The sequence below is a fragment of the Ambystoma mexicanum genome, chromosome 13 (assembly GCF_040938575.1).
Source record: "Ambystoma mexicanum isolate Mex_15411 chromosome 13, UKY_AmexF1_1, whole genome shotgun sequence".
Taxonomy (NCBI): Eukaryota; Metazoa; Chordata; class Amphibia; order Caudata; family Ambystomatidae; genus Ambystoma; species Ambystoma mexicanum.
In genome coordinates this window covers 396,644,621-396,669,200 of record NC_090938.1, presented here as the reverse complement: position 1 = coordinate 396,669,200, position 24,580 = coordinate 396,644,621, and the positions used below count along the sequence as shown (strand labels likewise).

The 24,580-nt window shown below is 46.0% G+C and overlaps 1 protein-coding gene across 13 annotated transcripts in view; it reads right to left on the bottom strand.

Moving 5' to 3' along the window:
* The window catches only part of TSSK4 (testis specific serine kinase 4), a 2,423,787-nt gene that overhangs the window by 2,381,660 nt on the left and 17,547 nt on the right, over positions 1–24,580 (bottom strand). For 8 of the 13 annotated variants that reach the window (XR_011282992.1, XR_011282991.1, XR_011282993.1 and 5 more), the window contains one exon: positions 20,778–24,267. The exons of the other annotated variants lie outside the window; for them this stretch is intronic. The gene's annotated coding sequence lies outside the window, so the exon portion shown is untranslated. Of the gene's footprint in view, positions 1–20,777; positions 24,268–24,580 lie in introns of those variants that run through there. 13 annotated transcript variants of the gene reach the window in all.

The following is a 24,580-nucleotide window of genomic DNA, read 5'->3' as shown; positions in this document are numbered from 1 at the left end:
CAGAGGATCCACAATAAAGATATAAGTGCATCTGCCGTCTTCTTTCACGTTCCTTTTGCGTTAAAGGTCCTTTAACTCCTCCGATTTGCATTGGCTCAGAGGCTTCAGCCCCCTTGAGGTTAGCGTGGGTCTTGACTAACACCCGGGTCTCAAACTTGGACCGATCTGCTTTTCTGTTTTGCAGTCTGTGATCCAATTGGACCACTAAGTCTATATATTCGGAGCACTCTTGGGGCGGATTTACAACTTGGGCCAGGACATCTTTAAGTTCTCCACGTAGACCTCGATAAAATAACGTGATTCTTTTATCCTCTGGCCACCCAGTTTCCACAATTAGTCTATTAAAGGTTGCAATGTAGGAAAGGAGGTCTTGATTGCCCTGTCGCAGTGATAGAAGTTCGTCATCTAGAGCCTGCCCCTGGGAGTGACGAGCAAATAACCTTTCCATGCTTGCTTGAAATCTTTGAAAATCACGAAGAATCGGGTCAACTTGAGTTACCAGTGGAACTGACCAATCGGCAGCACTGCCGCTGAGATATGACAATACAAAGGCTACCTTGGTGTGGTCATTAGGGAAGGCCCCAGGTCTGCACAGGAAATGCAAACGACACTGATTCATGAATACGGCGAATCGTTTGGGGTCCCCAGCAAAGTGTTCGGGTGGGGTCAGCGGCATGTTTCCAGGTAGATTAATCTGCACCGGGTTACTGGAAAGCACAGGAGCGGGGTTCCCTCCGGAACCGGGTAAAGGAGTTTGTCCAGCTTGACCTTGCAAAAGCTGTCTAACCAGGTCATCAGCTCTTTCCTTTGTTACAATCACTTCCCTCCTGAGAGCATTAGTCTCATGACGAGCGGCGTGTACTTCGGCCCGTAATTCCCCCAGTAGTTGGGCCAACTGTTCAGTCTCGGAAGTTTCCATAGCGCCTGGGTGGGAATTTGTAGGAAGGCTTCGCGTTCTGTAACGCTCACCTGGCTCCCACGGAGGCGCTGGTCTGGTCTGGGTTGCTGTGGCCTCTTCAAGCTTGATGCGCAGAATTCGAACCACCGATTGAACAGGACCCCCAAATCTTGCTTGTCTGGCCCGTAGGAATATCCTTCTGCAGATGAGAAAGGGGATTAACTGTCTGCTGAATAATGTGCTTGCTCCCCCCTTTCCCCCTTCGTTCTTCTCTGACTTCCTCCAAAACCCCCGGTTTAAGCTCACCTTATGGTTTGGAAGGATGAACTCTCCATCCTGCTTCTGGTGCAGGGGTGCACGTTCGTCCAGTTACTTCACTTGTTTTCAGAATGGCGCTGGCAAATCCACTTGACTTTACTGAGCGATACGCCGTAAGTATGAAGATGCAAAAGTTCAAGTGTGAGCCTCCTTTTATGTTGTCTTTTTCTGTCCTTTAATTCAGGTGCAGAACAAAGCTGATGCATTGAGGGGTTAAATTGCCGGGGTAAAATCAGGTGAGTTAGTGATGAGGGCGACCCCTCTAAATGTCTTTATAATTCCCTAGTAATGTCTTTTGTCCTTTCCCCATAGGGGCCGGGGTGCGGTACCTGCCAGAGATGTGATGCCGACCCGAGATGTGGAATGGTTCACCAAGAATACCCGGTAAGTAATATGGCTGAAAATTTGGCTTTCCTCTTGTGTTCCCTTGCTCACCTTTTGTCTCTTCTTCTCTCCCTTAGGTGCTGTGCAGAGATGTGGCGACCGGCATTGAGAGCCGCGATGGAGCCGGGCGGCGTCTCGGGAACAGGTGAGTGAAGCGCGGCGCTGCAGCGAGCAACGCGGTGCTTTTAAATGGAAGTCTTCCTTCAGGAATGCTGGCGTGAAGATTCCGGATGCAGGTAAGAAGGTTGAAATAGTTCTTGGTTTTCACCTTTCTCTTCTCTTATTCCCTTACAGTGTTCCAGGTTCGAGGCGGGCATGGCTGGAGTCCAGGTGCAGGAGCAGACACGGTGAGCGTTCAGCTGCTGGGATGCAGAACAACGCGAAGCACGTGTGGCTGTCCGGGCATGGCTTAAATAGCCTTGGAAGAAGTTCCAGGTGAGTATTCTTCCACAGCCCCACCCAAGTAACAAAATAGTTCCTTCAGAAAAATAGTCCCTCTTAAGCCTCATTTGGCTTGGTTCTTCATGCAGCATGGTCTGCATCAGGTGAGTGTGCAGCATGGTCTGCTTCAGGTAAGTGCACCAAACACTTCCCCTTATGAGCTGCCTGGCGCCTATGGCGCCAGGACTGATGTCCAACATGAGCCTGGCGCCAACGGCGCCAGGACAGAGTCCAAAGAGCCCCTATAAAGGGCCGCTGGGCTTTTACCCGGGGGCGTGATGCCTGCTCCCGGGGGTGCTGGGCCTGGCCTGGTGCTCCGGGGGTAGGCATCATGACAGGCGAAGAGCAGGGATGGCCCCGCTCCGAGTCTCCACAAGGCTGGAGGCTTCCCTCGTCCCCCACCGGGGACGCAGGACCAAGAAGGTAAGTTGGGGGGGGCGGGAGGGAGGGGAGGGAATTTGAAAAATAAATAAATAAATAAAATACTTACCCGAGTCCCCGGCGGGGGGGGCGAAGGCAGCCTCTCAGCCACGGGGAGGCTCGGAGCGGGGATGGCCCCGCTTTGAGCCTCCTCATTGGCTGAGGGGTTGCCACGCTCCCCGACAAAGGCCGTGGAATCCCGACAGAGGGATTCCCGGCCGGGTAGGGACCTGGCGAGAGCCAATCAGAATGCTTGTTGCATTCAGATTGTCTCTCGCCAGGTTACTAATAGACAATACGTATAGGGATGAATGCCCCTTTGTCCCTGTCCATGTTACACGGAGAGCCTGGAGACCAATCAGCCAAAGAATAAAAAGGTTAAAGACCCACACTACTGCTGCCTGCTGCTGTGGAACTTACCTCACCTCTCGCCTACACAAGTTACTGCAATTCATAGACGTGGGAGGCGCTGGGATACCGCACCATAGGCGACTTATTCCCGGAAGGTACATTCTTGACAGTGGAGGATTGGAAGAATACGCATGGTGACAGAATTTCATTTTCTTTTTCAAATAAATGCAAACATGAAGTAAATTGAGATTATACTTTTATCAAGCTTTCTATATCCTATCTGGCAAAGACCAGTATGTTTCAACTTTATATTTTTTTAAAGACAGTCAAGCAATTCCATTCTTAAAATGTAGGTTGTTACATAATGCATAATTACAATATCGATGCTGTAAAACACTGCATCATCTCCATGCTTTACAGTAAAGTAAAGGTTAGTGTCTCTAGATTTCATTTTGTTGGGAAAGATGCATCATATTGACGAGTGAACACTTTTGAAAATATACATGATCACATGATCAAACGCTTTTGATGGCAAACCTAGTTCTGTAACCTGCAGGTTGCAATCAACTTGCAACTAGTGCTCAACCCACGAGCAAACCCATACTCCTTGACACTTTATATGATCACCCTGTTGCTTTATACACCTTAAATTCTGGAAAATCCTCTAGACCTCCCTCTTATTCCTCCTTCTCTATCCATCGCCTCCAGTAACGTCTGTTCATTTTTCTCTCCACCCTCCTTCCTCCCTTCCTCTCCTCCCTAATTCAGTTTTTGCTGACTGGTTGCCTGGCTCACCTCCAGAGCCTTAAAGGTCCCAGCCTCCCCCGCCAGTCTTTTGCACTTACTTTCGGGCCACTGAACTATGTTCAGCATTACTGCACATTCAGCTTACGCTCCATGAGCGGGGCAACCTCTCTGCACTTACCAGTGCCATGCTGGACTGGACACGCTTGCCCCCCCCCTCCTTCCACCTCGGTCTGTACACATGCATGACCTGAATGTACTACCCCGACCCACTTTTTCTATTCCCCCCTTCCCTTGCTGGGTCGCGACTATAACACTTCCTGCGCTTGCACTAGGAGAAATGCCATCAGGCCTAGTATGCTAGTGTTTTTTGTTAGATCATTTGGAAACTTCAAGGCCTATGAATGACTACTGTATCCCTTTGCCCCCCCCCCGCCCCGCCTTGAAGCGCTTTGTAGCACTTCACCTGTGTATAAGCGTTGTATAAAACTATTACCAGGTACCCTGAAAGTGAAATGACCACAAACTACAATATTCCACCTAGTTTGCCCAGTTATCTGCCTGCTACGCAATCCACTCTGCTTAGTCTCTTTCTTTCCTCTTACTTAATGAATATTCAAAGCGAATTAGATGCTTACGCAAAGTAGTGATTCATAGTTCCATCCAGTCTGTACATCTACAGATCTACTGCAATACCAAACACTGTAGGTAGCCTCCAGAGATCGCTTTGCTTTATGATTACATATTATCACCTGCAGGAGACATCTGGCCATAGTGTTTTCAGAGCCTTATCATGTCTATTCGTGTACATGCATGCTGCTAACCATTTACATTTTACAGACACTCATCTATGGCTCGCAAAGATGAGTAGATTTTGCAAGAGATGTTTGAAACTTTTATTTAACATTTACTTTGTTTGTAGGAAATCTCAAAAGTTTAACTGTGCATAGCTACACTCTGGGTGGAAGCAGTGTGCGAAACAAAGGGTTTGCCGTGACATGAGCCATTTTACAGAAGTCTCATTTTAAATGTGTTGTCCTCCAGTGCTGTGGGTTGGGTGCATTTCTCTTGGGTTGAATAGGTAAACTAAGCTACCCGAACTGCCTGTCTAGTTGAGGTATAAAGATTTTGCAATTCCTGACTCCTCTAATGCCTTATTTCAGCAGTATACAAAACTGCTGTATTGTTGCTCATTTCATGTCTTGAGTACAAATAACTTCTGGTGACATTAACAATATTAGTAGAAAATTGCTAATCAAATGTGTTAGTTTGCTAATAAAATCAAATTTAATTAGCAAACTTTGCTAATCAATTTTTGAAAACTAATTTGTGCCTTCGTTCAAGATCCCTCACGTGGGAAGTGGGCAGCTGAACCTGGACAGGCAATCACAGAGGGGCAATGGAAGGCCATGTGCAGATTCACTATGTCTGTCGGTATCTATGACCATGCGAATGAAGCTCATTCAAAATAAGATACTACATATGCTACATTTCACCCCATCTAAGCTCCGAAAAATATATCCAGACCATGCTGGCCTATACCTGCGTTGTGGGGGAAGCCGGATATAGCCACATACTATGGAGCTGTCCAGACTTGCTTCAATATTGGGAACAAATGTATGTGAATGTCTGAAGTTGTGGGGAAGCACATGACTTAGTCCCCGATGTCAGCACTGTTTGGTATATGGCAGGATACCTGAAAGACAATAGCGTTTCTGAATGTGGGATTCATGATGGCAAAGAGAGGTATCTTGACAAAATGGAAAGCTCGCTGCCCACCGAAGGGAGATGAATGGCTCCAGGACTTGTCCTGGGTTAATGAGTGGGAGGATATGTCTGTATCAACACAACCACTTACATCTCTACCCAGGGACATATGGAGCGAGTTCAGAACATACCTGACCTGTGCAGACACTCTTATGCAACATGCGACTTGGACTCCTTGAGACAATGTAACGAAACTGACGAGATATCCGAACAATCTATATCTGATGGCTGTATATTTCTTTTTATCGTGACTGCTGAACTTAAATAAAGTGTTTTAAAAAGTAGCGCAAATGAAAGGAACGCAGCGAATGAGCTCGTTTCATTTGCACAACTTTTCACAACTGCTTAGGTTACCTTATTCTCAAAAGGTGACCTGAGCATTTCTGGGGGTCTGGACAGTGGCGCAAACCAGCCCCATTGCATACATTACCACAGGTTCCCAGCAACCAAGTGGATGCTTGGAGCACATTATCACTGAAATAGGCCATTAAAGAGCCTGTCTCAGTGAAATGCAGATCCCTCTCTCCTTCTCTCCTCCATCTCTGCTGTCCCTCGCTCCCTTTGCACTGTCTCCCTCGCTCCTTGTGCTGCCACACTACCTCACCTTGTGGTGTCACACTCTCTTTGCACTCTTCCTCATGTCCATCCGTACCCTCCCTTATCATTGAAGATATTGCCTCTTGCACCCTCATTCCATCTTCTCCAACTCTCACCTTTGCTCCCTGCATCCCTTACTTTTTCTCTTACTACCCTCCCACTCAGCCTTTCGCTCATATTTCCTCTTGCTCACCATTGATGGCACCCTCTGTTAATGATTGCCTCAGTTTCTCTATTCTCCTTCTCATTCCCTTGCACACCTGCATCCCTTCTTGTGTCCTTCCTTGAAACGTCCTTGCACTTTGGTGTCTTAAAATGCTAAATGCAAAGAACAGCAATAAATGGCTAAACTTGTATTTATTCATTTAAAAACAGGGAAAGGAATACATTTTTGCCACAAAACGCTTACAGAATTTACCATTTGATAACAGAGTGGAGGACATGGGTCCTTTCCAATGGGGTGAGAGGATAGGACTTGAAGACCAGATGTTCCAGGGGAAGGTGGAAACAAACCAGGCACTGGGACAGGACTGAATGACATAGGAACAGGATGGTAGAGGAGGTGCTGAACTAAGGATAGAGAGGTGACGGAAAAGTGCTGTAGGGAGAGAGGAAAACAGGGTGATGCAGTAGCATAGAGGGCTAGGAAATAGGTTCTTCATAAAGGAGAGCTTTGAGGTTGGATTTAAATAGCAGTAGAAGAGTAGCACGGAGTGGAAGAGCATTCCAGAGAAGGAGAGCGAGGAGGGAGAGTGCTCAGGGGGCTCGAGTGGTGGCATAGAGGTGAGCTGAAGATGATCTTAAGCAAGGAGGAGATTAGTGATTGAGAGGAGCAGATAGGTAGGGTGGGAGGTAGGGTGGGTCGAGTTCATTGATAGTTTTGAAGATGACGAGAAGAAGTTTATACTTGCAGTATTGAAAGGAAGAGGACAGATTTATCTGATACTGAGGAGGTTGAGTCTGGCTGCAGTGGCAGATTTGGAGATGAAGAGCAAAAAGTTGCGTGATGGGTCGAAGAGGACAACAAGTTTACGAGTGGAAGCAGAGTAAGGAAGGTAGTCAGGAGAGAAGAGAAAAAGAGGGGGAGAAGAAGAGATAGTCCGTTGGCTGAGAAGTAGAGAACTTCAGTCTTAGTGGAGTTGAACATGAGCAAGTCACCATCCAATATTTGATGTAGGAGAGACAGTTTGACATTTTTGACAGCAGCTCATCGAATAGGGAGTGAAAGGAGAAGAAGATCCGAGTGTTATTGGGGAAGAGTTGATAGGAGAAGCCATAAGAGGAGGTCAGGGTGCCAAAAGGTGAAGTATAGAGAGTGAAGAGAAGTGGACCAATGACCGATATCCCTACCGCAGGCACAAAACACAACTCCAATACAAATCCAATGCAGCAAGTTAGGGGCTTTTTCCCTCTTATATGTCGGGGTGTAGAAGGTAGGGCAGCACAAGGCTCTGGGGAACCTCTTATTTTTCACCGGGGGGCTGCCATCGCTTTAGGTGCTGCTACTCAAATCTGCCCGGGATAACACACGCTCAACATCAAACCCACTATGCTCAATGAGCAGTGTAGCAAACTTCTGTTCTTAAATTTAGTTTCAGGTTGCTTTACCGATAGTTATATATTTGAAGGTGCTCAGATCCTTTTTTCTCCAACTGCATAGTGCCTTAACGTCATAACGGCTAGCGGCAGCGCGAATAGTGAGAGGGAATACTTTGTCATTTTCAGGACTCTGTATAATCCAGCCCCATAGAGCATTGATTAATCCAGGCCCCATAGAGCATTGATTAGACAGCAAATGCAAAGTTGGTGTACCTGCAAGGAGCAACCATAGCGGAGAGTTGTTATACTAGGCGATGCCATGTAACAGAGAGGTAGTCCAAAGACGTTTTCCAAATTTCAATGCTCAACTTGAAAGGTTTTTGGGATACATCATCCTGAGGGGATACACATCGACTTAAGAAGATAAAAGTCAGAGAAATAGCATGCACCTACAACCCGAAAAGAAGTGTACTGCCGTATGGGATTCATTCGTTTCTACCAAAGTTTCACAGTATTGCAGACAGCACCAAGTCCAGTACACCATTTGTTTAACTAAACGCTTCCAGGAGTGGAAGAGACAGTCTCCACAAACATGGTGCTGCAGCACCCGAATCCAGTGAAACAGCTCTTTCTGGAAGCAGAAACTTTGGATAGTACCACACATGCAGTACAGTCTGAAGAAGAAAGTTCAACGAAGGATAGATTACTCATGGCTTTCTTTTCTAGAAAACTCAGTTCCACCGAGTTGAACTAAACAATTCTAAAAAAGGAATTAATGGCTATCAAGGAAGCAGTACACAAAAGAAGACACTAACTAAAAGGAACTACCTTACCAGTTATAATATTGACAGATGCATCTACTCACAATGGGAAATGGCGAGAAACGAAAGACAAGAATTAGTACTGCAGCATCTCCAGTAACCGACTCAAGGACAAATGTAAACAGCATGTAGAAAGATGCATAATGTGCATGAGTATGGAGAGCGTCTGGGAGACTCCCCAAGAAATGTTCTCTCAATTGCAAAAATCTCCATATCATTGGACATTTACCACCTATATAGATTTTATATTGGAACTTCTGAATCACAAGGCCACCACCGTATCACTATTTGGGTCGATTTGACCAAGTTGGCTCATTTCTTTCCTTGTCCACAATTGCCTTTCGCCTTAGACCAGACATGTTTATTAATAGAAAACATCATGGCCTTCAGGAGATTTTTTTTAGAGATTAAAGTAACGAATTTATGATCAAATTAAATACTGAAAAGCCTTTTGTGCCCCTTTGAATAGAGGTTGCATGCTTCACCAGTCAGCTTCACCAGTCACCATTAGCAACAGTCAGACATAACATGGTAAACAAAGCCTTGAACAGAACCTCAGATGTTTCACACAAAGAAGACAAGACCAATAGACCAGATAGCTTGTAGCTGAATTTTCATTTAACACCTACCATACCTCATCGGTATGCTTATCACCCACATGTCATACAGTGAATCCTTTAGAAAAAAAAGGCTTGAAAAATTTGGTCATTCCCAGACTTCAATCATCTCCAAATAACACCTGTTAAAAACATTGATTCCAGGGGAATGTGGAGACGACACTCTGCACAGCCCTAAACCAGATGGTATCTGCACACTGACTGCCACAACGATGGACCTGCATGCACAGCCTTCTTCATATAATCACACACACCAATCTGAAATGTCCCCATAGAACCCTCAACACATAGCCCATCAAGATTATAGTCCGTAAGAGGGGTAACAATTTCAAGTTACTAAACAGGCATAAAAAGTCACTTGCCCTCTTAGTTACCACATATACAGGAATTGAAATTAAGATTGGATAAGCAGGAGTTAAACACAGCTTCTGGGTAGATAAGTGACCAGGAGCTACCAATGGGGAAAGACGAGCCAATACCTAAGGTTCTGCAAACCTAACTTCCACATAAAATGCAAACATAAAATGATGTCCATTATTTATGACTTGTGGTAAATCAGACTCAGGAGACGAACAAGAGGGCACTTTACATACAATGTTTCATTAAACAGAAGAGAGTTAATTCCTCCCCAACCTCTAAGGAGTGTTCACCCTAATCTATAAAGAAACAATAAAAGATGTTCATGAGGATGTCTTACCAATATAATACCGTCCGATGTCCAACTCCTAATGTTCCCATTAGTTCTGTCCCTACCACTAACAAAAGGATTAACACAAACTCGATGAAGAAAGTTCTGGTAATGAGTTTCTTCACAAACTATGAAGTAGTGGTTGGCTTCTGATCGCCGCCCAAACGAGTTTCTGGTTTCTTACTGGGGACTTGCCCAGTTGTACAGTTCAACGTTCAGGATTGCACACAGTTTCTTTATTCGTCCCTTCTCCTCATATGATAGTGTCTGACTTTTGCAGTCAGACGTTAGCTACTAAGCCCAGGAATATGGGGTCTCTTGCCCCACCTTGGGGTTGTGTACCTCTCTCCCCTTCTTGGGGTCTTGTTTCTCCCACCCAGTCTTGGGAGTATTGCTCCTCACACCCTTCCTTGGGATCTTGCTTCTCACAGCCCGCTATGGGTATCTTGCCTCTAACCCTGCCTTTGAGTATTGCTCCTCACCGCCCACCTTGGGGTCTTGCTTCTCACCGCCCGCCTTGGGGTCTTGCTTCTCACCGCCCGCCTTGGGGTCTTGCTTCTCTTACCCTGCCCTTGGGGTTTGGATGGGCCTCTCCGCCCTCCTCTTGGCAGCCTGGCACCACTGTTTACTTTGTTCGGTGTGGCGGTATTCCTTGGAGGAGGCGGTCTCCTCAACTGGTGCAGAATCGTTGCTACAGTTTCTCCTCCGCGTCAGTTTGGCTAGCTTAAGCGTCAGTTCCAGTAAGCACCAGTTGACCACTTCCTGTGCAATCTGGATTCATCATCATTCGGAACCCCCGAGCCTCCCTGACTCCATTGTGTAAGGAACAGCAGCGCTCTGAGGGCCCTATGGCTTCTCCACGCTCTGTGCATGGTGCCTCTTGTTGGCTCCGCCTCCCAGGGGTGTGCCCTCTCCTGTCCACTACTCTGCTGGCTTTCCTCTCCTTCCTGTGTCAGTTTCACAGGACCTTTATGTTCTGCATCTACGGTCCTCTCCATGGGGAGGTTACCCCCAGTGGGATCTCATTTACCCCCTCCCCTAGGGGGTGTTAAGTTTAGCAGGCACACCTCCCTAGTCCCAAAGGGGGTTGACCTCCCCCTTCAGTAGAGGGGACAAATAGCCGGGATTCATCACAGACCGCTTATGCTTTGAAATGGTATATAGTTGTACCCTAGTGTATATTTATATATTGTCTCAAATGTTAAATGAGTAAAATTCACATAGGTGTGTTTGTTCGGCATCAGTTACCTTGGAGAGTCAAATGTAGCACCTGGTAGCTGTTGATGTCAAGTTAGCTAGGCTCTTCTAAAAAAGAAGAAGCTAAATAGCTTGCATCTCCCCTCAATTTCGAACCCTGCCTATACACAGTACACCAATTCTTGCTCGACAAGTCAATTATAACTATCCAATGGCTATTGGTGAATGTAAATGTTAAGGTCCTGACCGTAATACTTCATGCACATCTTCTTGTAGCATGTTCCCAGAGACAACAACAGAACTCTACTCCCTTTGGAATCCCCATTCTGAACTCTCTGCAAAACTTATTTTCAACCAATGTCTATTTGGTAGCCAATGCTACATGTTCCCTCTTGTCTTACTTCCACTTCTTATTGTGTTCCCCCACTCTCATTCAGGAGCAGTCACTACACACTGCCACCAATACCAGCTCACTCAAGAGTGCCTATGGCATCTCCTCAAAATCACCTTACACAAATAGTACCTCCGACAAGATGTTGTCATGGTCACACTGAAGGGATGATCCACATTTTTCCCTTGGCCCTCCACTAAACTCCCAGCACTGCATTTCTCAACCTAAACGCTCAAACACACAACACACCTACCAACTAAACCACTCGCGCAAGGCAAATGAATAAAATTCCCAAAGGACATGAAACACCAGAATGCTATACCTCTACAATAAAGTTACATGCCATAGTCCATCCCAATGCATCCTGGCACAACGGGCATGCAAGGCTCCCATAATGAAAATAATGCCTCTATGATCATGCATTTTCCTCTCCCTCCACACTAATCCCCCATTTCTTTCATATCTGCCAGAGCACGTGTACACCATGCAAATAGCAGCACAATGAGGTTTACAAGTCTGCTCAGCCACACTCACCAGAAGCTTTATCAACATCGTTCCAGGGGTCTACGGGCACTTACCACCATTGGCAGCAGGAGGAAGGTACACAATCTTTCTTCCCATCTCGTATCCTACTGCCACCAGTGCTCTGGCTTTCTCAGCCATGCCCCCTCAGGCTTTAATAACATTATCCACCAGGCATCCTCACAAAAGGAAATACAAAAGGACTTTGCCTGTTTTTGAAAGGGCACAGATAACTTGTTGTTCCGTGGAGGTCATCACCATGTGTCTCTTTATACCCAGGATAATCCCTACACTCTCAAGGAACCGCCCATTCAAACATTTGTGCCTTTAACGGTTACCCAACCCAGCTAACCTCCTCAAAATACCTCTCACCTCAAAACCACTCGCTCGCTAAGCTCACACACCGTCATGCTGACCACACCCAATCAGCCGTCGCACAAGAAATCTCAAGACCTCATCACCAGGGATCAAAATTAAGACAGAATAAGCAGGAGCTAAAAGCAGCTCCTGGGCATCCAGAACACGTGACCAGGAGCTACCACTTGGGAATGAGAAGCTACTGCAAAGCCTCCCGCAAATTCCACGTAAAATGAGAATGTATTATTTGGTATTAATGACCCCCTTATGCTTAAAATGTCATATAGATGTGTCCTAATGAGTTAAATTAACATAAGTGTGTTTGTTCAGCATCAGTTCGCCTGATGACAAAACTAGCTGTTGGTAGCCATTGGTTTCAAGCTAACCAGGCTCTTCTAGGTTACAAGCAGGAGCTAAATAGCTCCCAGCTCCCCTTAAATTCGAACCCTGCATCACCTACCACAAACTTGCTGCAATCTTGATCAACAAAACCTGGCCGACTTCAACTTTCTCCCATACCATCAATGTCCTTGTACCAGCCGGGAATAGCATTCAACATGCAGCCCAGTCAGGGAAATGACGGGGGGGGGAGGTGGTAGCCATATACAAAAGTGATAGCCCATGGTTTTTTCAAAGCCAAACCATTATGTGCAAATTCCCCATCTTGCATCAAGAAACAACCACATTAGGGCTAATCTAAACACCACCTCACAAGCATAGTAACTTCCGAGATGAGATTGCAGATTTAATCTTGGCAGCCTCAACCTTGCACGAAAATAACATGTTACGCAGAGGCACCAATCTCCCTGGGGCCCAAACAAGAGTGAAGCCTGCTTATCCATAGCTATATCGGTAGGCCCAGCCCTTCAGATAAGGAGAGTATCAGCCACTTGTCCTCCCTAAAAATAGGCAAATACTCCCAAAAAATTAAAACTGGGAGTAAAAATCCCCCCCGCCCCGCCCCCACAACAAAAATAGGGAACGGACACATAAGGTGCCTGTCGTGCTTTCACAGAGCTCTGTGGATATGTTTGGAACAGTAGTAGACTTAGTGCCTGAGGAAGAAAACACTTATTACAGCCTGATCTTAAGCAGTACAAATTGATTTTTTAATATGCATGACTGACTGGGTGCAAAGAGATATTTATTACAAACTTGTTCCTGCTTTACTATTACATATTTTACTCTAAGAAAATAATCTCATTAGAAATCTGACTTTTTTTTTGGGAGTAAAAAAAAGTATCACTTTGCTCCCAACTTTAAAAAATAGGGAGTAAAATACCCCCATTTTAAAATCTTATCTGTAACCCTAGGTAGGCCTACCTCAACATGTGCTTCCCCCAATCACATTAACAGGAATGCGGTAGACCTAATCCTCTCCTCCACATCCCACTTAAACTGTGCAGACACAGTCGGTCTGGAGTGGCCTGATCACACGGCCATACCCTTGTCGCAAACAGCCCATAAGGGCCACAATACATGCCCTATGCAACTTCCCTTCCTTGGAGAAGGTGTCCTCTCTTTTGGACTACTTTTGCCAAACCTGAAAGTAGTTATCCGACACCTAAACCCCAATCAAACTAAGCCGGGCCAGGACAAAACCCCCCACCTCTTGGTACACCGAAGAACTCCACAGTAACAAACGCACAATAGGGTAATTAATGAAACAGTGGGGCAATACAAACAAACCAGAAGACCTCCTAGCAATTATATGGTCCAACCACTGAACCCTCATAACTGGAGCCAAAGATAACTATTACACCAACACCACTGCAACAAGCCCCTAACAGGAGCAAAACCCTCTTGGCCGCTGTCAGGCAATGCTCTAACCCCACACCAGACCCAAGTTGGCAATTAGACCTCTCCTAATCAACTGCAACCCTGGACAGACGTTTCCCTCCCATCACCCAATGACCTGTCTAAAACATTAATCTCCCCAAACCTCGCTACCTACTAGGATGACATTATCCAGGCAAACATCCTCAAACAACCTAGGGGTGTGAGAAGGCCAGTAATGTGGCCTTGTCCAGAGGGGATGGGAACCCCTCTCAGCTGAAGGAACTGCCAAAAGAACAACATGGGGCCAGAAACAGGGCTGTAGACGAGAGCTGAAGCAAAGCCAGAAGCACCAGTAGTGCTCAACAGAGAGAGAGAGAGAGAGAGAGGGAGGAACCGCCAACCTGCGCAGCCACACTGAAGGTCTTGCAGAGCTGCTGAAGCGAGTCAGCACAGGCACCCTCAAATCCCCTGGACAACCCAGAACAGGAAGGGACCAAAATCCAGGGATTTAAATTAATTAAGATTGGCTAAGTATGAGCTAAAAGCAGTTCCTGGGCCTCAGGCATTAAACTGTGTGCAGCAGCTACCATTGGGGAACACAGAGTGGGTGCATAGTTTTCTGCAAATTGAACTTCCACAAAAGATGCAAACTTATTCTGTCCATTGTGCATTTACCTCTTATGCTTTAAATGTCACACAGATGTGTACTAATTCTCATTTATCAATCGTCTCAAAAGCAAACCATTTATCTCACATAGGTATTTTTGTTTGGCATCAGTTGGCTTGGGGAGCCAGAAGTAGCTCCTGGTAGCGTCAAGCTAACCAGGCTCTTCTATGCGGTTGTCCAGGATTTGACAGAAGATCAAAATTTAGAATTTGAAATGATCAAATGCGGCAATGCCGAATTAGAAATGGTGCGCCTGGGTCAAATAACAATCCCCCAACCGCCCCCCCTACTTACCGGATGGCAAAACACCTTGTTGTCTGCAGCCAGCATCCTTCTGCAACGCTGGTTCCCTTCCCTTACGTGGATGGGAACCAGCGCTGCAAGGTCTTTTTTTTTTCCCTCTCTCCTAACTTTATTCTATCGGGACCAGGGGGCACCCCTGCAATTCCTGATGCCATTATAGTGAAAAAGGGTGCAGGGAACACCCCGGCAACCCGCGCTGCCCTAGTTCACTACAATCACACTGAATGGGAGATTTGTTCAACATTTTCAGCTGTATGAAATTTTCATACAGCCGAAATTCAAACAAATCTCCCATTTGTTTTTAATTTGAACATTTATACAAATACCCTTCTTGGCTACAAGCCAAAGCCAATTAGCTCCCAGCTCCCCTCAATTTGGACCCCTGCAAACTCACCCTGCCGAGAAATACTTACCTTCTGCTTTCGACACAGTAAACTTTCGACAACATCCGGATCCCCTCACACCTTTGGGGGGGGGGGGGGGGAATCACAGATCAGGCCCTGGCATGGCTTGCCTCCTTTCTCTCTGACCGTCCTTCCGAGGTGGAACTTGGGTCTTTTCTCTCCGCTATTACCATCTACCCGTGGTGTCCCACAGGGGTCTAACCTATCCCCCTAGTTCTTCAATGTCTATATGGCCCCTCTGGCCCGCAGGATCTCTGCTTTCACCTTCAACTTGAATTCAGTCATGGTGTGCTGCAAACGATCTCTGCCTCAATGCCAGCAAGACAGTGATCGTCCTCATTGGGACACCTGCTCCCGCCTTCCCATTTTCACTCTGGCCGGCCTCCCTTGGCTCTGCACCCTCCCCACTAGTGAGGCAAAAAAATCTAGGTGTCCACTCACTCACTCCTCCTCCCACATCTCTAAAAAGTCCCACTACCAGCTACACCTCCTCAGAGGTATCCTATCTTTTCTCACTTTCCCACATAGGCTCACCGTCTCCAGCGCTCTGGTTCTTTCGAGACTGGACTACTTCAACAGTGTCCTTCTCAATCTTCCCACTTATACAACTCATCCAGAACAGAACCGCAAGACTTATCCTTGGTCTCAAGCCCAGGCACCACATCTCTCCAGCACTGAAATCCCTCCACCAGCTCCCTGTGGTTGCAAGGATCAAGTTCAAGACCCTCTGCATAGTCCACAAGGCTTTCTTGAACCGGGCAGGAACTATCTACAACGCTCTCACTAAATACTCTCCTTCTAAAGCCCTCTGCTCATCCTCTTCCAACTCTCTGCAAGTGAGACAATTTTCAAAATAAATTTGGGGGGTAATCTTTATTCTCTGCAGGTGCTTCCCTCTCGAACAACCTCCATGCCTTTCCCCGTCTTGGGCCTGATCTCCTTAAGTTCCGGAAACTCCTCAAGACCATCCTCTTCTCTTCTTGTTTCTCTCTTCCTCTCCTTTGTGAACCCCCTCTCTATTCTTGCCTACTTCCCTACTCCGCTCCGTTTGCTGATTGGTCACCTGGTGCACCTCCAGAGCCACACAGGTCTCAGGCTCCCCCGCCAGTCCTCGCACTTGCCCCCAGGCATCTGCACTCTGCTCACCACTATTGCATTTCTGGAATTAATTCCATGAGAAGGGTAACCTCTCTGCACTTAATCCAGGGCCCTGCTGGACTGGGCACAATTGTTCCCTTCCCCCTACCTTTCACTTCCTGTCCGCACACTTACATTACCTAGAATGCATTAGGCCTAGTTTGCCAGGCCTGGTACAGTAGTTTTTGTTTATGTATGTTCTTCTCCTACTCCTCCCGCCCTTCTCCGTCACGCACTTGCACTATCTGAAAAGTCGTTGGCCTAGTACAGTAGTTTAAGGATTGTATGTTCTTCTCCTACCCCTTTCTCACCTCCCTTCTTGTCATGAACTTGCACTAGTAGTAATGCTGTCAGGCCTAGTTTGCTAGATCATTCGGAAACTTCAAGGCCTAAGAATTCCCTTGTTCCCTTCCCACCTTGAAGCACTTCACTTGTGTACAAGCGCTTTACAAATAAACAATTACCTTTAAACCCTACAGGGGAAGCCGGAATATGAACCGAGTTGCTGACCTGTGTTTCAATCCAGGATATGTGTCCCTTCTCCCCCAGCATGAACTTTTCCCTTTGAGGCTACGAGGAGGGCCACACTCAGCCGAACCCTCCCTAGGGGATTGGGCAAGTGGGACCTCACTGCGAGTGACTCCCCCTTTGGGGACAAGGACTCCTAGAATAGGATGAGAGCCCCAATAAAATCTTTACTCTCCACCTATATGGTGGAGACCACCAAAGTTAGAGAGGCGTTCCAACTTATTTTCACTGCCGAACCCTTCTCAAAAATCAATCTCCATCAGAAGTAAGTTCCAGCTTGTAATAACTTAAAACCTGTTTGTTTGACTAACTCCACTGTTGACTTTTGGATTCACAGAATAGAAGACACACTCCTTTTATTTTTGGATGACATACATAAAACCAAAAGGAAACTTTGAATCGAAGCGGGAGTATCCTACGCAGAGGTGAGCCTCTGACGCAAAGATCTCCTGGACGGGCAGAGCCACGCCGGACCGCAAAGCCAGCAGTAGCGTGGGGAGCAAACGAGTCGCGCGCGCACACAACGCCAGAAGGCCAGTGTATTGTCCGACCAAGAAGCCATGGTTGAAGGGGAGACAGAATAGTGACCGCCTCGCCTGGTGGCGTATACACAGGGACACCGTCGTGGGCCTGGAGACCATTAACCGATGCCGGGACCAGAGTGCAGCAGAGAGTCCAGAACTCCAAGCTCTCCTTAAGATGTATATTAGCTGCAGAGCCAAACAACAGAAGGGAAGCAAACGCTGCCGAAAAGGCAACGCCGTAGGGAGAGGCGAGCAGAGACATTCGAGGCTGGAAAAGCTACAAGGGTTACGGGAGCCCGGAAAACCCGAACAGGCAGACGCCCTTTCGAGGCCATGTTAACGCAAGCCTAACAGAGGGCCAGAGGGTTTTGGACAATCCTAAGAAACAGAGACAATCCCAACTGGAAAAAGAGAACATGGAAGGTTTCAACCATCAAGTATCATTTCAGAAAATTGTCAAGCCCAGAGTCGGAAACAGGCGTATCATATGAAGGAAAAAAAAAAAAAACCTTTCTTGCTGGAAAGAGGGACCCATATGGAAGAGTTGGCACAACAGAACCTACAGAGAAATTGTCAAGTGTGCCACGAGACATTAACAAACTTTAAAAACCTAATTAGATTAAGAAAACCTTTTCTTCCTCAAGAGGGAAAGAAGTCTATGGAATTAAGATACAGAATCTGCAGAAAGGTTGTGAACTGTGTTACGAAAAACTGACAAACTTTTAAAACCTCTTGGAGAAAGTAAGTGATTGAGCCAGGGAGAAGCCCAAAGATAGACGCCATTGCTTAGGCCTACTTTCTTTTTGTTATTTTTCCTTCTATGTGGTAGGCACTAGTAGCTAATAGGATTTGGACTACGGAACATTTCTTTTGACTCTGACAAGCACCCTTACTTTTATGTTTGTTAGGCAGGGAACTTCCCTTATTGCAATAGCCTTAGATAGTTTCCCTTTTATTTAAATAAAACATCTTAAGAACGGGACACCTTAGTCAGAGTCCTTCTTCTGGTTCGTCACAACTGCCTACAACATTGTTACTACATGGTGGATCTGCACAGAGAAAGTGGGCGTGCTTAGCCCCAGTTTCAAAATCTTTAAAGTGAAAGAAGGGTGCTTGAGTAGCTGGCGGGAGGAGGGGAGTAGCAGTGGAAGGAGAGTACCCCCCCAGAACTTTAGAGCGGTAGTGTAGGCTCTAGTGATAAACTGATCACTTAGATGGGGGAAATTCCCTACTAGCATGGCTCCCAGCCACGTAGTTAGCACCTCCTTAAGACGACAACACACAGTGGGTCCCCTCAATACCATGGCATGCAAATTCGACCCAACATCACCTCCACTATATGCGATCTGACTGGACACCCTCACAAGCTAGGATCCTGTTAAAACGATGCCTGTATCGCCTACGTGGCTACCCCAGCAGGCACACCACCTTGCCTGCCGGCTAAGTTAAACACCTCCGGCAGATCGCAACAGATGTGCAAAAGGATCACTGCCACACCAGAGACTAGATGGGCCTGCAAGAAGAAAAACTTTGAAAAAGCCATTCTCTTGCTATGCTCCATTGCTATGGAATTCTATCCGAGCAGCAATACAGACCGTTCGCTCTCTCCTCCTGTTCTATAAAGAACTGAAACCTTTGCTATTTCAGTCACACCTTGAAATGACCTAGACACCTGAGACTACTCACCCGCCACAGGGCCATGTTGTTTCGTGGTCACACAATACTACGTTACTGTCTGCCCCTCAACACACTTGCCTGTTGCTTGTTAATGATACCCTAATTCTGCTGTACAGCGCTCCACTGCTTCTGTAGTATGTAAATATAATATAAATTAAATAAAACAAATAATCACCCTTCAGATTCCTGTGAAACCCTCTAACCGGACCACTGTGCAATGATGTTCCTCAACACCAGTCAAGGCTCTATCCAGAGGCATCCGCAAGCACATAAGATACCTCTGTGCAGCCTCACCTGGACCCCTTGTTTACAGCCTGCTCCAGGCACATCGATGCACAACTGCTCTCTACACCCCACTCTGTACAAACCCAGCCCATATACCCGTTACCCGTGCCCTATCCAAACCTTTCTCCATCATCCACGCACCCATTCAAAATAAATCACTATTCAGCAAACCCTTAAAAAATGTACACAAAAGGCACCACTACAAGAGGCCCAGCCATGCTACCTCAACAAAAGTCCTGAACCCTCTAAATCTATCCATGCTGTTTTTTACAAACCCGAATCCGGACACACTTGACAAGGGTGCATCCAGCTCCCCAATTCTAAAAAGCCCAAGCCATTTGCTTTGCAAGGTCACCTTTCCCCCCTCTCCAAAGTGCCATCCAAAACCCCTGTGTCAAGGTTCAAACCTGTCCCACTTATAAAACCCGATACAAAACGTATCCATCATAGTTCTATCCCGAGGTTCCTCTACAAACCCCACACAAAATCGGAAAAGGTATGATCCTGGTGTCTTCTACAAAGCCCCACCCAGAACACCTATACCAATGTCCAATCATGTCCCCACTTTGCAAAGCCCCATCCAAAAGCACTATGACAGGGTCCAATACAGATGCCCTCTCTACAAAGCACCATCTGAAACTATTCTGCAAAGATCCAAAAGTGATCCCGTCTATATACACCATCCAAATCACCTCTAACAAAGTACAATCCCGATATATTCTCTGCAAAGCACCATCAAAAAGCAATGGCAAGATCCAATTCTGCCACCCTTACATCTTCCAGAACATCTCTTTAACAAGTGATTATATAGACCCCTCTAGTACAAAGCTCTATCCAGCTGCACAGCACTCCCCCCACACCCTGCCACCACCCCTACAAAGCCACATGCCCATGCAAGGACCAGCCCGACTCTCCTTTATAAACACTGCGTGCCCAGTTTACAAAGCTCCACACAGATGCCACACTTTAATATTTAATCTTACAAACCCGTTCCTAGACCTGTGGAGACTGCTCTTCCAGAACCCAAACCCAAAACGTAACATGGTTTACTGCACAAAGTTTCCATTCTTCGCTACCCAAATGTGGCCCTCTGCGCAAGAGAAATGCTCAAGTATGCCTGTGTTCATCTGCTCTCGACCATGATGCCGTGTCAAAGTCCTGCCGTCCCGCTTGTACAATGGCAAGGTGCTAAACTGAATGGTGCAGCAATACTCAAGTATACCCCACTGAACAAAACACCCCCCCAACAAAACTGCAGCACGTAAGAGATCCTCAAACTAACCCCCTCACCCAGGCAGGTCAAATTGCCCCTCTGCTAGGGTGACTAGACCAAACCCCCAACTTTTCAGGTATCAAAGTATCAATCACACGCATTATCTGATTGGGCCACAAAGCCTGGTTACACAACGAATACATAGGAATGCCTGTAATATTTGTATTTATTGGTTTATAAAGGACTTTCCACCAAAGCGGTGTACAATTGAACAACTTAATACATAAAACAAACAATATAACGGTAGAAGCAAATAATCAGTCAGCAAAACAGTAAGAAGAGCAATTAACTGAAGGGAATAGGAAAAATAGTGGAGTAGGACTGGGTTGGGGGGGTTATGAGGAGTAGGAAGAGGGAAGGGGGAAAGGTGAGCGTGGAGAGGGAGGGGAGGGAGATAGTCAAGGGGAAAGATAAAGGAGGGAGGGGAGGCGGGAAGGGGTTTCAAGGAGGAGAGTGGAGAAAGAGATTTAATGGAGGTGCGGAATGAGGAGAAGGTGGGGGTAGAGCGGATTGCAAGAGGTAGGGAGTTCAAGTGCAGGGGGGGCTAGGAATTGGAAGGAGCGGGAACGGGAGGGGGCACGGAGGGACGGAGGTACAGTGAGAAGGAAGTGGTCAGCAGACCGAAGGGAACAGGAGGGAGAGTAGGAAGAGGAGGGAGGAGAGATAAGGGGGAGCAAGACCATGGAGAGATTTGAAGACAAGGCAGAGAAAGTGACATTAAAGTTAGGAGTGCTCCCCCTCAACTCTCCTCCCTCCTCTCTTTCTACTAATATGAATTGGAGCAGTCACAGCACAAGCTCCTTTATTAATAAAATACCTGCATTATAAATCCACACATTATATAAGGAGGATAGCAGTCTAGTTCTAGAAATACTGCACGGTGGGGTGTTTTGAGTGTCCCCCTTAGGAGTCCTTTTATGTTTATGGCCGTCCCTATTTTTCTTATCTTGAAAATCTGGTCACCCTACCAAAAAATAACTACCTGCCTTACTGTAAACTGTTATGCTGGAAATCCATACACTAATGTATCCCACTGCACAGGATAAAGTATTTCCACCCCACTGCACAAAAAACAATCTTCCCTCTGCGTTGCACATAACAAATCAACAAAATACCACTATCCTGTGGGCAGGACAAAAAAGGCCACAGAGAAAAAGAAAACGGGAAGAAAAATAAATAAATAAATAAATAATAAAAAAAACACTATCCGTAATGTAAACTGGAACTTCGTATGTGACCGGAGGGATGCCCGAACTCTGCACCAATGCACACAAACATACTCTATTGTACACAAAGAATCACCGAAACGCCACCTACTCTGGGGTAGGCCAAATTACCCAAATCCATTAAAATAACAACCAAGTAAACTGTATGCGTAGCATTAAGACTTGCTGTAAGCCAAATTAGTTTGTTAGGAATGACGGTGTTCATCAGATCTGGCCACGATGCTGTCTTAAACTCTGGCCTTCTCTCTAGGCCACGAGGCCGGCCACGAGGCCACGCAAGCCTTCCTGCTCGAGCCATGCCTTGTAAAGACAACACGTTGAGATAGTGCTCAACCTGAGACACGCGACTTTCCAGATATGGCAGAACGTGTAACCCACGTGACGAAGAGGGGATGTAGCGTTGCTAGGGACCTTTTCTCGAATGGGAAGTAGACACTTCCTCGGCTGCAAGGGACAATTTGAGAGAAAATACCAAAGGGTGGTACCAAAGGTAAAAGTTAATTACGAGTGTAGGGTTTGATATTGCCAAATCCAAGTAAAGAGGGTAGGGAAAACATTTGGAGTAGCTATTTTCTGTATTATAATGGAAGAATTACAGGTAGAGTGGGAAGAATTTGGAGCGATGGAACGAAAAGCATAGGGGAAGGGGCGAGGGTGGTGGGAGTATTTCACAGACTGTTCAGAGGGGTTGCTATGCTGTGGGACATATATAAAAAGCGTATAATATATTCAGGAAGAAATATGCATAGATGAGATCCAGAGGAAGACTAACAGTGAAAGCAGGAACATCAAAACAGAGCAAGAGACTGCCAAGTCAAAAAGGAAGATCTTCCTGGAATCATTCTTGAGTCATCCGGTGACTCCATCCTAGAGTCATCCATGGCTAGTTCAGGGAGATCATCCAAAATCATCCTTAAGTATGTGAATAGGATGAAATATTCAAATGAGATGACTCTAGAGTTAACACAGAAACTACTCCAAGAGGAGTTTGGATTACTTCCAGTGATCTTGTATTACTCCAGGATGACCCCCATGACAACTTCAGGGATGGGTGGGGATTACTCCAGGATGACCCCATGACAACTTCAGGGATGGGTGGGGATTACTCCAGGATGACCCCATGAACTTCAGGATCGGTGGGGGGATTACTCCAGGATGACCCTGTGAAAACTTTAGGATGGGTTTGAAATTGTGAACGATTATTGCAGACAACTTCAGGAGGATGTTGCTTTCAAATGATTTAGGAAAAGGGTTTTGATTCCTTGTTTGTAAAATGGGTGGCATTACTATGGGGTTAGACTTATGGATAGTGTACTGGAAAACATGGAATTTGCAGACATTACTTGCCATCTTTGCTACAGCACTCAAATGTCATTAACTAAGGTTTGCTGATTTAGTATACAAAACTACAAATCCACCCCACGTCACGAACCAACCTCTAAACTCCCTCATTTCATATCCAACATGGCATCACATCCAATAAACTCCCACAATTACAAATCACTGCACCAAAATAAACACTTTCAGTGACCTAAACAGAAGGTCTACCTGCATGACAAGACTGTCGATCACTTCACCCAATATCACTATGAACAGCTAGCAGTTAAATCGACCATTAGCTGACCCCCCCCCCAACAGAAATCCAATTGCACAAAACATGTACCATTTACAAGTTGGCACCAACCTACAAATTCACCAGATCAACTATAATAGTTCTACACACAAGAGCACTTGCATCTTCAGTTTCAGAGAGCAGCATGTGAGCTACAATTACATTGTAGATTAGTAGCAGTGGCTGACGTAGCAACCAAACTCGGTTGTGGGGGATGTTCCAATTCCATTGTTTTTTTTTTTTAAAACCGTAATCTGAAAGATTGCACAGGTGCGTGGTAACGTGTAGGTGTCACTTCATGGTCCAAACAGGCATGACCGTCATACTGTAACAAGAACACACTGTTAAGAAGACGTGGTGATAGAGTTGAGCTTATCAAATTACATCTGGCCGACAAAACATTTGTAGCACACAATTGACGGGTTACTTTATAGTCCAATATTTTGCAGTTGTTGCACAGTTACATCTCTGGGAACTGCAACATTACAGACATCTGCCAATTTAATGCTGCGTCCATCAATTGTCCAGGTGAAGTAATAGGCCAGTTCTGAGGAAGGAATGAAGAACACTCGCCAAACAGGTTTTCTAGCTTTTGTGAACAGCCATTAATACATTTTGGAATAGTCAGTTTTCACCCATGAACTTTTACAATATAATTCTCTTGTTTTTTTTTACTGCATCTTCTTTTTCCTGATTCCACCAGTAGCTGCTTTTTCTCCTCTGTCTTTCTTTTTAATGCCTCCATTATAGCTTTTCGTTATTTCATCAACTGTTTCCTGTGTCTTAATACGGTTTCTTGGCTGTGGGTATGAAAAAGGCAAGTTGAAACTTCATAAAGGGACTACCAATACAACAAACATTTTGCCTGAGCTGTACACGGAGGTGACTCCCCTTAAGCGTGACCCTATCCGCCCCCTCAGAGTTTTGCTGATTCTTGCTCTCCTTGGCGCTTTCCCTCCGTCCCCATGCAGCTACCCACAACTCAGTGTAGCTGCACACATAACAATGTGTATAGGTACATACCATTGAGAGTGCGCCATGACCACTATCATTTATAAAAATAGTGGCGAGCTGCATCACCAATTCCACAAGATCTACGCATAAAGACCTTGA